General features: G+C 51.5%; 1 protein-coding gene across 4 annotated transcripts in view; it reads left to right on the top strand.

Annotated features, from left to right (window-relative positions):
• Positions 1-9,998: 9,998 nt before the first annotated feature.
• Positions 9,999-13,147, top strand: part of ZBTB7C (zinc finger and BTB domain containing 7C) — a 186,080-nt gene continuing 182,931 nt past the window's right edge. Inside the window, exons 1-3 of one of the 4 annotated variants that reach the window (XM_062600140.1) lie at positions 10,006-10,074; positions 10,288-10,329; positions 10,528-10,689. The gene's annotated coding sequence lies outside the window, so the exon portion shown is untranslated. Of the gene's footprint in view, positions 10,075-10,234; positions 10,330-10,527; positions 10,690-10,776; positions 11,244-12,359; positions 12,397-13,147 lie in introns of those variants that run through there. The other 3 variants (XR_009961213.1, XM_062600139.1, XM_062600141.1) reach the window with 3 other exon arrangements.

Below are 13,147 nucleotides of genomic sequence, written 5' to 3'. Positions count from 1 at the left end.
TTTCTGTCCCCCGGTATTTGTTGATTGCACCTGCTGACAGCAGCTTTTGCTATATTCCAGAAAGGCCAGTAACAAGTCCATCTGAGGAACTGGCACCAGTCCCTTTATGTGGATGAGCTTAAGAGGGACTCTCAGCAGAGTTGTGCTAAGCTCTTTTTCTCCTAGAGGCAAAAATCTTAATTTCCAAAGTATATTGCAGCCAATCTACCCTGGCCCGGAGCCTGGGAACAGGAGACTATTGCTAAACTCAGACAGCCTCTTGAACTGCGGATGCTTCTCTGTGCCATTTCCCCCAAAGGCAGTTCATGTCAGTGCTTCCACTCTTAACAACCTTGCCACCACTGGACGGCAAAAGCGCGTTTTGGCATCTGGTTTGCAGTGTTATAAAGGAAGACAATCTTCTTGCCAGGACAAGAGAGAGTCAGATCTATCTGGATACAAGCCCACAGGGCGTGCTGCGGGGTAGTGTCCAGACAGCGAGTGCAAGCTTTAGATGTCGGAGGCAGGGGTGCCACGAAGAGCAGCACGGAGCACCACAGCAGCCAGTCTGCCGTGAATCTTTGCATAATGCTGCGCTCCTGGCTGCCAGACAGCAAACGTGCCCATGGACACAGCAAGAGCCAGGATCTCCACCGTGGCCACACCAGTCTATGCCAGCTGGAAGCCCCCAGGCTCCTGGAGCGTCCCTGGCATCCCTGCTAGCTGGAAGCCCCCCAGATAGGCTCCTGGAGCACTCCTGCTTTTCCCCAGTAATTGTCCCTAGGATGACGGCAGAGCAGTCAAACTCTTAATCTCTTACTACTGCCCTATAAGGCAGGTAACAGGGCAGGGCTGCCGGGAAAGTGGGGTTGCTTTTTGCTAAAGCCTCCAAGCAGCAGTTATGAGGAGAGACTCCTCATGCTCAGGAAGGTTCCCTGCCTCTGGAAGAGACCTTAGAGGGAGCGCTGAGGGCACCTGCCCTTCCTGCCTCTGCCAGGAGGGGAAGTGTTTCTGGAGGAGGAGGCAGAGGACCCCGGTCTGGCATCTCTCACAAGAGCTTCTGTTAACTTGCTTTGTTTTCCCATTCATAAATGGATCTCTGACAGCCCTGGCCCAGCACTTCCCACACTCACTTCCAGATCCATCAGCTGCCCCCACTTTTCTCATGGCCCCAGTTTTTATTTCCAGGGCTAGAAGTAGCCATTTCATGCTCAGGTCTTTGCAGTCCTTGCCCGGGCCGTGCCTGTTGCAGACAGTCTTCAGAGAATAGTTGCTATCTGTGACCAGATCTGTTGAGCACAAGCAAACCATGATTTGCAGAGCTTCTAAACAATTCAAAGTTAAATAAACTTTCCTGGAAGTGGCAAATGGCACTTTTTGACAGCAGGGCCAAATTTCATGCTATTGCTCCAATAACTGGAGGCTTTTCTCTCACAATAGTTTCACAGAATCATTTCATTTCAAAATCTGGGCAAAATACTGTGCTTTCTCCTCATTCTTGGAAATGAGAAAAATAGTTCGGCTGAAACTTTCCAGAGAACTTCAGCCTGAGGCAGACATCTGGTATGGAAAAATATGAGCCCAAACAATTAAAGTTTGGCAAAACTATAAGCAGAATTACCAGAGCCTTAAGTGGTGGGCTCTGCTGTGCTGCTAACTCTGGATGTGCAGGAGAGTTGCATCAGCCACGGATTTGCCCTGTAAACATGATGAAGCTTTATGGACCCCAGTCATCTGCTCCAGGAATCAGGAGTGAAAACATAGCCACGAGAGGGAGCGCATCTTCCTTATTCTGACCACACAGCACAGTCGCTCTGCTGCTAACCAACCACACCAGCCCTTCGGCTGTAAGCAGGGTTTCAGCTGTGGATGGGTTCTTGTGCAGGCCCTGTGCTGTGGTGAGTCTCACCCAGTGAGAATTATGAAGAAAACAATTAAACACCATGGTATGTTTGTGTCACATCTAACAGATGGCTTCCCATATGCCAGGCTATTTCAACATCAGTCGTTTTGTTTCTGAAACCAAAAACAGGAGGGTGAAAAGTTAGAAGGAGAGTCAAGGAGTGCTGGATACCAACAATCCAATTCTGAACACATTTGGATCATAGAGAAGAAAGGGATCATGGCCTATCCATCCCATCTCCTTGCAGCACCAGAAAACCACGGATGCTGAAGGAAAGTGAACAGCAGAATATGACCCTGAATGGTCATTGGACAGTAAGCTGCAGGAGTCGATCTGCAAAAATCGTGGCTGCCTGGAAGACACTGGCACAGCTATGAGCTAGTCCAACAGAATCAAATCCCAAGTGCCGTGGTTCCCAACCTAAGGACTTTTATGTGAACACTGGACTCAGTCTCATTTTCAAAATGACAAGCTTCATGTGACCAGAACTGCAGTGTACTTTTTTACTCCACAGGGAATGGTAGAAGGGATCAGGTAAGGGGGGTCTGAAAACTTATCTGCATCCAAACAATACTGCAATCACTATGCGCTCCAGGTCTGCTTGATTCACTTACGGCTTGTGCCAAATCTCAAGGGTTCAAGTATATGATCAGATGAGACTAAGTTTTTGCAATGTAACCAATTATAACCTGTAATCTGGGCCGCTAAATTGTTTGTGTTTGTGCTCCTAGCCTGCCCAGGTGGTGAAGGAAAAAGTGTTAGTTTAACTTGCCATGAAGGTGGTTTAAATCACATGTTTTACTTCACAGCTGGAGTATGTTAAGAGTTTACACAAGATCAGCACCTACAAGACAGGTGGTAACTTATGATGCCAGGATAACAGTCAGCTAAAGCAATATAAGCCGATGCATTTTATCTCATGATTTTGGTTGTCTCATAGTACATACTGGGACCCTTACAGCAACTCAGCTGAAGGGTAGTTACATATTACAGCTAGAGTGGATAAGTAACCTAATGCAACTGAGCCTTGGCAGAAACAGCAGGGGAATTTGCAGGAGTTGGACTAGCCACAAGAGGGGGATCACAGTGAATGCAAGAGACACAGAAAACTACCTGCAAAAGAGATCAGAGCCACAGCTTCCTTGTACCGTGAGCAGCACAGACTTCCCCTGCTCCTCCTACTTTAAATCCCATTCACAAACTAGTTTCCCTAAGTATGCCTGATACTTGACCAAAAATTATGAGGGAAAAACTGCACTTTGACCACTAGAAAGCCAGGAGCACATCTTTGCATCAGGTATTTCAAATACAGCCTTCAAAAAAATATTGATATACTGGCCAAAGAGTGAAGTCCTTGCTCAAGTGAACTCCCACATGTTACAGTTAGGCAAGAAGATGCTATTTATTCTCTTATCCTGTGACATCTTTATTAACTTAGAGTCAAATCCATGGAATATTATATCTGTGATGATACAGGATTATTGGGGATAGCAGGCACAGCTAATAGGGCCAGGAGGACAAACTCCTATGACTCAGACTATCAGAGAATCACCATTAGCTGTTGCAGGTATAGGAATTATGATATACAGCCAAGCAGAATCTGGGTTTTTTTCCCCTAGAAAGGGTGGCACACGGACACATAGTCACGGCAACTGTCACCTTGGATGTGATCAGCCAGGCTTTTTAATTGGCTTGTAGAAGTTGTATCCCAGCCATGTATTATTTTCACTTAAGTTTATGTCAGCAGGAACAGGGTCTACTAAATTTATCTCCTCTGCCCAAGACTAACTGCACAGGCCTTGAAGGGTATTTTTAATCCTAGGTAAACCTTGTCCACAAACAGTCTCTCATTTCAGGCCTACAAATGGCATATTTTCCAGCCTAGTTTAACTCCAAGCCTGCCCCTTCCTTCCACAAGCCCCAAATGACTGTTTTCTCCTGATTCTTTGGTAATTGTGTAAGTGTGATATCCCTTGGCAGAGCCTACAAAAGAGCTAGAGAGGAATATGGTTCCTGCTGTTTGGCTCCTTTTCGGGTTAAAGCCAGGACGGGTTTTTTGCCTAAAGCAACATGCTTCACACAAATGCCAGTATAACATAAATTGCACTGGGCTCTGAGGAGAAGCAAAATGTCAAAAATTAAGTTATTCTTCTGCTTGACTCACAAATCTAAGTAGCATGCAAATAAAGAGAAGCCATCTGTTCAGTCCCTGGGCCATTTTAAGTTAAGCATCCAGCGTTAGATTCTGCTCCCAGTTACATCAGGTCAGCCCTGTTGGCTGGCCTCTGCACCAACGAGCTCAGCTGTGCCCAGGACTGCCCGTCACAGCACATGTGTCCATAACCCTTCACACTCCTGTTGAGCTCAGCTGGCATTTTGTCACTGAAGCCACTTTTAGCAAGGATGGATGCAAGGTTCGCCCCACTTCCAAGGCAGTTTCACAAGCAGGATTGCATGGTTTCTCTTGGTTAGGTTCTCCCCCTGCACGTATCAGGATAGATCCCTCTCTGCCCTGTGACATTTCAGTGATACATCAGAACAGTTGGTGCACAGATCTGAAATCAGTGAAGCCAATGCTACATCCATGGCTGCCTTCCCGCATCTCCAAGGACACTTTATCATCATCAATACTAATGCAACCTTTGAACGGCACACGGAAAACGCAGGCTTGTTCAGCTAAACATTGTTGGAGGCAAAAAGGATTACTACCTCATTTGAGAGATGAGGCAAAGGAAAAGGAGACACGACACTGCGCGAGGGGGTCTCTTACTGCGGATGGCTGCAGAGACATTTAGTCAGCTGGCCATGATGCAGTCTTGATATTACCTTGGATAATCATCGTTAGGGTAGCTTGCCCAGGCAAAGCCAGGCTGCTTCAGATGTGAGCTTGTATATCTTGCAGGACTTGTACTGTAGTCTGCCCACCAGCTCAACTACTCTGACTCTGCCACTCACTGTGCGAGGAACCAGGGCTGAGGCTACGCCCACATGGAGAGCATCATACGGCAGTGAACACATTAGTCCTCGGTCGAGTTTTACTTCCACAGGCCAGGCTGAAGTCTATTAGGCGGTAAGTATCGTGGTATAGTGAGGGGACCAGGGCAGTAGTTGTGAGACTGAGTATTGGAGGCTGTTCATGGCTGGGGAGGGCTCGAGGAGGCATATTTGGCTAGAAGACGGCTTGGGGTTTGTGCTGGGGGCCAGTAATTAACCTCTGAGAAGCAGCCCAGGATGTGGGTCAGTGTGTGAATGCTTCCAGATCCTCCTCAGTGCAAACTCAGGGTAGTTCAGGCCACTGCCCACTTCAGAGCACAAGAGCCACAAGCCAGTTCCTGTCCTTCCGCCACGTTCCTCTCGCCACTGGTACAAAGCAGACTGGTACCAGTGGCCCTCAGTTCTCACCTCTTTTCCAAGGCCTTGCTCTGACCCCACAACAAACTGGCAGGAAATCTGGGATAGCTCCAGCGAAATGCGCAGATTTAGACTGCTGTCTGACCACTACAAAGGGAAAACAGAAGCTATCCACGATATACAGCTATTCTGTATCCTTAATAAAGGACTTACAAATAAAGGACAAAGAAAAAAATCGTATTCAGCTTTGTCACTTGTTGAACAGGCAGCTCCAGACCAAAATCAATTACCAACTTACTGGAGTAAAACAAATAATGTTACAACGATAAGAGAAGGACCATTAGATTTCTTGGCAGAATCCTGCATTTCAGCAGGAGCACTCAAACGGGCAGCATACTGCATTTAAAAAGGCCGACACTTCAGAAGCGCTGATGTGTATCTGTGATGGATGTTGCAGTGTAAATTTAGAAGAGATGCTTTCTGCGTGCCACTGCCTTCAGATAGATGGTAAAAGCCAGACCCTCACACACACACACACACAAAAAAAAAATCTAAGAAGCTATGTTCATCTCTCCTGCAAGAGAGAGCAGGTGGCAAAGAAGGTCTACACACCTCGATCTCCCTGAGCTGTGGGTTTCCTGTCTGTGCTGCTGGCGGTTTGGCTTTAGCATCCACATGGGATCTCTGCAGGTGGACTGAGCTGTCTCACACACTGCCTCACGCAGGCTGGATCCATCCAGACCGTGCGAGTGTCTGGACCCAGGGAAAAGCACCACATATGCTTTGATGCCATCCCTCCAAGCTCTGTGCTCAGGGATTCCCCTACCAGGGCCGTAAAGACTTACAGAGCCGGTGGAGAACTGGCTGGGACTTGCTGAAGTAACCATAACACACTTGCTGAGAGGCAGCGCTGGGAGCTACCAGAGAGCTTTTACAATTTGAGTCCCTCATCTAGCTCCATCTCATGGCTTGTGAAACAGTATGAACCAAAGACTGAAAATCCAGAGCATGTCTTACCCTACAAAAGCACCATCAACCACTTCACTTTAAGTAATTATTTGCTATTGATTATATGTATGAAGATGAGGTAGCACCCTACCCCTTCTGCCGATTCCCATGCTCTCAATCACATCACAGGCAAAAGCAAGTCAGAGTTTAGCCCTCTGTAACGAAGCTGAGTTCCCTTCCTCCTCAGGAGGGCTAAACCAGGCATGTCAGAGCCTTCTGGATAAGCCTCTTAGCACACCTGAGTTGGCCAAACCTCTGCAGAAGTAGGAACAAACAAGGCAGCAAGGCAGGGATGGCCAGATCTTCACACAGTCAACAGCCACAGGAGATGTACAACATACGTTGGCGAGTGAGGTAGGAGTGGTCCAGAAGCAGGGCATACTCAGTAGGACCAGGATGCTCATGCAACAGGGTTCCCTGGTGCGACGGTGCTGTCAGGTTTCGTGCTCCCTCCTGGCAAGGGAGGGTGAGCCAGGGGTGACCACAGCACAGGCAGTGCCCTCACTGACCAGCATGCAGTCCCACAGCATCTGAAGAGGGTCAGCAAGGCCAGGGGCTGGTAACAGGACTTTTCAGCAGTTCCAGGCAAGATGAGGGGATGAGTCAGGTTCAGAGTTGACCCAAGTTTGGGTAGGAGCAACAAGAGACTGGACCAGAGACAGGAGTGGAAACAAAGTTGCAATGTAGGTCTGAGATCCATCCCAGTTGCAGCAGGACAAGCAGGATTGCACATAGATACCCTTTAAAAAACAGCTATGGCAAAGCCTGGATGCCTAGACTTGATATTAAGTGGAGCAATGAATAGATGATGGGTGGATGAAAGTGAGATTGGCCAGGGCAATTAAGGTCAATTAGGGTCCTCAGAGCCCTAGCACAACTAGATGCAGAGAAAGTAGAGCAGGAAGAGTTGTGTCTCCGTGCTTAACCTCAAGCCAAAGTCTTCTTTGGTTCAGTCCCATCTCAAGTTTGCCTGTGGCTAGGCAGGGAGATAAAATAATCACAGGGGGATACAACCGCTCCTAAACATCCGCGTTGACAGAGTTCTCCCAGCCCCAGACGCAGCAGAAATGACACATATTTCCTGGCTTTATTTTCCTATGAGGAAAGATCCAGGCTGGTGAAAACAGTCTATCCCTACTCACCCACTTACTTCTCTGTGGGTACCGATCTCTGCCCAGCCCCCTCTACAGTTTTTCTTTGCAGTTACACTTTCTGCCTAGTGACATGTCTTGTCTACAGTTGCTGTCTCTTGCAGCATCTTGCCTGCTGTGCTGGTGAGTGCTCCCTAGACGAAGGCGTGCAGGAGCTGTTAGCACATGTCTGTCTGGTGTCACACACTCTCTCGAAGATGCTTTTGCTGTGGTGAGTTTGAATGCTTGGGAAGCTGGTGTGATCTTACTGCATTTTGAAGGCAGGATGTGTACCAAGGAGATCAGGGGGTAGCACCACGTTGTTCCTGTCAAGTATGTTTTACATGAGCTTGTTATTTTAAAAATAATCAGGTGTTAAAACTGAATCTAGAGAACAGGATGAAATATGTTTTTTTTTCATTTCATTTGTTTTCTTTTTTTACATAGGGGCCAGAGAGGATTCTCCCGTGGCAGGCTGCAGAGCCTCACTGCCCCAACCCCTGCTTCAGCCTGAGGGCTAACATGGCTTCTGCAGCTGGGCTGATCTCTGGAAGGAAAAGGGCTGTTGGTCCTTCACAGCTGTGGACCCCCTGTGTCCCTCCTCTCCAAAACTATGTGGCCTGGTGGACTTAGAGCATAGTTTACCGTGTGACAGCTTTCGGCAGTTCTTTGGGTGGTATCCCAAAATCCTGCCCCAGTTTTCTGTTAGGAACACACATTCCTGCATCAGTGGAGAAAAGTCGCAGCAGCTGCTCCTATTCTTTCTAACTTAAACCTTCCCTTCAAATCCAAGAATGCATGAGCAATGGAGGATTTCCATGGAAATCAGTGGGAGCTTTGATTAAATAATGCATTCAGAGTCAAATCCCAGGTTGGATCAGCAGCATCCAGACTGGGTCAGAGCATCACTGTACCTGAAACAGATGGATTTCAGAACTCCATACCAAAAGTAATAGCCTGAAATTATGTTCCCTTGAAAACATTTGATGAAAGTTTGTGCTGTGAAACAGAAATCCTGGAAAACAGCATGCAAATATGTGTGAAATGTTCCAAATGTACACCTGCAGGACATTCCTCCCCCCAAGAGTAACTGATATTGAGGATGAAGATTGTGATCAATACTTAAAGGTGGCTACGTTCTTCCATGACTCAGCTTCGCACCTACTGCCCTCTGGACCTGATGGGAAAGCATGGAGAGGGAAGAAACCAATGACATGGTGGGCTATCAGATGAAATAAAACCAAATCGTGCTTTTGGACGGATCTGATGTTAAAAAAGTCCTCACTAAACAAAACCATCAGACAAGTCCTGTCAGGACCTCTACAGCTCTTCTTCTACAGAACAGAAAGATGCAGATTTTGGGTGGATCTGACTGAACACATAAAGAAGGGTTATTACTGTTCTAATTTCATGGAATAAATAGGGCTTATATGCATTCTTTGCTTACTTTCCTCCAAAAGTCAGATTTTATTCTCCCACAGTCAAGCCCTAGAGAGGCTGTGGAGCGACAACGCAGGATCCCCTGCCAGTTCTCTCAGGTTGGCTTCAGCCATGAGGTTAGCACGTTAAAGAAAACATAGGGCAGGCACCACCTTAAACTTGTGATCCCTCTGGAATGGAAACTCATCCTTTCAGGAAGTTTTTCTCCTGAGAAATTTTTTTCTCTCCTGAGATTTTTTTTTTTTAATCCTCTTCTAGAGCAGTGGAGAAGGCAGGTTGTTACCCAGCAGCAGCTGGAAAGCGAGCCCTGAGAGGGTCTGGAGCCGCTAGATCCCCGAGTGGCTCTGGCAGCTGGGACTCCCTGTATTTTTCCCCCCCGTGTAAGGTTTTATTTGGCCGGCATTGCCTCACAGTCATGGAGCTGCTGGTTTGCCTGCTCTTCCCATTTTCTCTAGCGGGCAAGGAATGCGCAAAGGCAGGGCGGACGGGGCTGGAAGCGCCGCGAGCGGCGCTCACGCAGCGCTATCTCCGCGCTGGCAGCCGCTCGCCGGCACCGTGCCCGCGCGCCGAGGAAACGCTGCCGGTGCCGGTCCGCTGGGCGCCCGGCCGCGCCGCCGCTACCCGCGGGCCGGTCCCCTCAGGGCGGCGGGGTTGGGGGGGGGGGCGGAGCAAAGCGGCCGTTAACGCCGCAGTAACGGCCGCCCGCCGCGCGCCCCTCAGGCGGCCGCGGCGCCCCGCCCCCCGCGCGCGGCGCCCCGCCCCCCGCCGGCGGCCCGCCGCGCCCATTGGCTCAGCCGCACGCCCGTCCGCCGCGGTTTGTTTGGTCGCGTGGAGCTGTCAAGCCCGCCGCCGCCGCCGCGCGGGGGGGGGGGAGGCGGGGGGTGCCCCCCCCCCCGCCGCCCGCCACCCCCCCCCCCCCAACGGCCGGTCCCACGTGGCACCGCGCGGCGCCCCGACGGGGCGGGCGGGGACGGCGGATCCCCCCCCGCTCCCCCCTCCCCGCTGCGCTCCCCGCGGCGGCGGCGGCGGCGGCGGCGCGTGACGGGGCTGCCCCGGCGGCAGGCAGGGAGCGGAGGGGCCGCGCCGCGCCGCGCCGCGCCGCGCCGCGGGGGTGGCGCCGCCCCGGGTTTGCGGGCGGCCGTGTGGTGGCGGCGGCGGCGGCGGCGGCCGCGGCGCGCTGAGGGGAGGGAGCGGGCTACCGACATCCGGGCCCTTCGCACGCCGCCGTCCCAGCGCCCGGAGCCGCCGGGAGCCGCGCCGCAGGTCAGTGCCGCCGCGCCGCGGGCCGCGCCGCCGTGAGGCCACGGCTGCCGGCGCGCAGGTGGCTCCGGCCGCCGCCCGCCCCGCGGTTCCTGCCCCCCCCCCCTCCCCGCCGCCCCGTCCCGCCCCGCCCCGTCCCGTCCCGTCGGCGAGGGCGATGCTTCCCCTCCCGGCGGGGTTTTGCCTGGAAACTCTCCGTTCCTCCGCATTCCCCAGCAAAGCGTTTGTGCCCCCTCTTACTACTTATTATTTTTGACGGTAAGTTGTTTTTTTCTTTCTTTTCTATCTTAAAAAAGAATCCCCCCCAGTATGCGATGCCCCCCCCCATCCCCGTCTGGCGTGCTGAGCTTAGGACCGACTGCAAGCAGTGTGTGTGGGGGGAAATGTGCTTTCGCTTCACCTGTTTGCATGGACGTGGAGGAGGGCGGCAATAAAAAAATAAATAAACTCTGCCAGGCTCGCGCTGCCGCCGGTGCCACTGCGGACGGCGCCCCTGGGACAGCCCCACGGAGGACGACGCCACGGGAGTTGACTTCGCCGCCGCTCGCCGGGTCGCATCCCTCTTCGCCCGGCTCCGTGCGTGGAAACGGGCAAAACCACGTTCCCTCCCGTCTAAAAGTGAGTATCAGCGAGGCGCCCTCCTTTCCTGCACTGGGGACGGGGGGGCAGCGAAGCGCTGGCACCAAGCGGCGGCTCTCCCCGTAGGACTCGCCGCCTTTATTCGGATGGACCCCTGCCCGGCGTGGCAAGGGAACCGGCTGTCACCTCCCCGGCAGTATCCCCAGAGCTCCCGGAGCGGCTGCCTTCTCCCGTGGAGGCAGGGATGGGTCGGGAGGCATCAGCCGGGCCCCACGGGCGAGCACCCTGCGGGAAGCGGGCTCGCGGTCCCACGCGTCCTGTGGAGCCCCAGGAATGTGTCAGCCTCATGGGTTTGTTTATTATTGGCGGAGAGGTTAAACTTGAGCCTTTGGAGCGCGCTCCAGACTCCTCCTGTAGGAACTGAGAAATTTGAAAATCAAAGAAAAAATGAAAATAATCTTTTTGTTTTCTTTGAGGCTAGTCTGATTTTTGTGGTTTCATGTAAGTAGCGGTATGAAAAAAGAAAGACGAAAGAATTGCAAGCTGAAGGCTTAGCGTGCAGAGCAGGAAATTTCTCACATGAAGCTTCTCTGCTGTGCACAGAAAATCTACATATTGCAGTGCCCTGGATCGCAGATAATAGAGATAGCAGAGGAGTGCTAGGTCATCCTGTCCATCTCCTGGCTAGTGGAAAAAATGGTTACACCCTCCGCTGTCCGCAAAGGCTTTCTCCCTGAGATTCAGCAGCAAGCAAGGAAACCAAGGGCTAGACTCAGACGAAAAAGAGAGAAGGTGTGGATTTTTAACAGTGAGAGTTGCTGACCTTTGCAGAACAAGTTATCCGTGGATCCAGCTGCTTTTCCATCATTGCCAGCTGTCACCGGATGGCTTTTCTAAAGAGACCTGCTCTCGAAGGGTGGGAGTTACGGGGCTTGAGGCGGGAGCAAGTCCATAGCTGTGTTATGCAGAGGCAGGCTAGATGGCTGTAGTGGTCACTTCTGGCTTTAAGGTCTGTTATATTTTTCACCTTTACAGCTCAATTCTTTTTCTTTGATAATTATTATTATTTTTTTAATTGAGAACAGAACTTCTGCTGAAGTTTCTGGCAGCGTGATTTCATGTGATTGCTTATTCTAAAGTGAATGTAATCCTGAAGGAGAATAGTGTAGTTAATACAGCCTGCCACAGTGCATCCTCTAACTTATGATATAGTCTTTTACTACTTATAAGTGACAGTCTGCCTGCTTTATGTCCTCCCATTTTATGTTTATGAGAAGGTGTCTGTCACAGCAGATTGCCACCAGGAGTGAGCCCATTTCTTTTTCTCATCTTCTTTCACCATCTCAGGGGTCCTGTTTGGTGCCTGCTGAAGCACTGCCCGCCTCCTCCCCGTGCCTCTGGCAGGGAACGGTGTGCGAGGCTGGTTTGACTTCTGGGGAGAGGCAGCACTTCGATGTCACTGCGGGTTGGATCCCACTCCATGTGCTGGAGTGGCAGAGGGGCTGAAGCTGGGGGTTGGACTTGGGATGGGGGTCCCAGACGGAGGAAATGTGCTTCTCATGTTTGAGAAAGCCAGTCTGCATCTGCAGCGAACTTGTCCCAGTGGGGTGAGGAGGGGCTTTTCTGCAGTGCAGGGAGGCGGGGGGCTGGACGGGGAAGGGAAAGGGCTGCTCAGCTCTGCTGCAGCCCCCTCTTCTCTTCAAACACAGAGGCTGAGCAGATCCCACCGATCTCTTCTGGGCAGAGGTGAGTAGTCCTGGGCACTGATACCTCCGTGCAGAAAGCTCTGCGAACTGCGGTCTCCCTGAAATCATTATGGAGCCAGTGAATCCTGCCTGCCTTTGGCAAAGGCTTATCTCTAGACCTCCGCGTGCGATAAGGGATGGGGAGGAGGAATGAGTCCCTTGCATTGAGAGTCTGCTGTAAGCTAACCTGGGACTGCAAGGGGTGAGCATATAGGAACATCGTGGGTCTGAGCACTTGTGCAGTGAGCCTAGTAGCTCTGACAGGGGCCATCGGTGGATGCCGAGGGAGGAGTTTAGGAATGTGATAAACTTGTAGGGCTTTCTCCTAAAATACTCCTCTAGGCTGCAACAATTTGTGTCTCAAGGCTTCCCTACATTTGACAATTCTCGATGGATATTTCTTCCACTGATTCGTCCACTTGCCCTCTGAGCCCATGCAAACTCGTGAGGGGAGACAGTTGTGGCATCTGAAAGTACAGCGTCCAGCATAACATTTACTAGTCTGCATCTCCTCTCCGTATGTGTCCAGCATGGCCAAGACCCCTGCTGTGTGTGTCTTGTGCACCTTTCAGGTTTGCACCTACGGTGAGTCATTGTCCCTGTCGGTGCTGGTGAGCTTCACCCCACATCGTGAGGTCGTTTACGTTCGCTCAGCACCAAGTGCCTAGGAGCCCTCCCGGGTGAGCCCGGGTCCTGCTTCCCCTGCTGCAGCACGGAGCCTGCGCAGTGCAGTAAATCTCAGCCACGTGTGC

The sequence above is a fragment of the Rhea pennata genome, chromosome Z (assembly GCF_028389875.1).
Source record: "Rhea pennata isolate bPtePen1 chromosome Z, bPtePen1.pri, whole genome shotgun sequence".
Taxonomy (NCBI): domain Eukaryota; kingdom Metazoa; phylum Chordata; class Aves; order Rheiformes; family Rheidae; genus Rhea; species Rhea pennata.
Note: the sequence above shows the minus strand (reverse complement) of the source record. Positions and strands in the feature narration are given on the sequence as shown.